Raw genomic sequence first — 551 nt, forward strand, 5'->3', positions numbered from 1 at the left:
TCCGAGTAAAAATTTGGGACGGGCACATTTTACTCGGAACGATTTTTGCAAAATACGACGAAAAATCATCTGCGCTATGATTGGCTAATATTCAAAGGAATTTTAGCCAACCAATTTGGTCACTCCTTGACGGAAGCCGGCATAAGCCTTGTTGTAGCACCAAGAAAGTAAGCGTGAGCTCCACTTAAGCCAACATACATGTGGACATCACGTCGCTCGAGTTTTGTGGCCATTGCAATCGAAAATGTCAACTGTAAAGGCGATTTTTGCTCTGTGTCTCCATCCTACGATTTGCCCAATCAAATCGAGTAATCACGAGACGGGATGAATTGGTGCGAGCTGAGGTCCTGGAGGTCGGCCGACAACCATGCGCACGAGACGGGATGCATTTTTTTCCTGGCCTCTGATTGGCTGTTGCCCGTCTCACAGGTTACTCGGAACTCCTCCTAAGCAAACGCAGCGCTTCCACGAGACCGAAAACGACCTGGCACGAGACGCAGCTTCAATGCATGCTATTGCTAAAACCCAATGTTTGCCGACTTGATTTCTTG

The sequence above is a fragment of the Saprolegnia diclina genome (assembly GCF_000281045.1).
Source record: "Saprolegnia diclina VS20 unplaced genomic scaffold supercont1.71, whole genome shotgun sequence".
Classification (NCBI taxonomy): Eukaryota; Oomycota; class Saprolegniomycetes; order Saprolegniales; family Saprolegniaceae; genus Saprolegnia; species Saprolegnia diclina.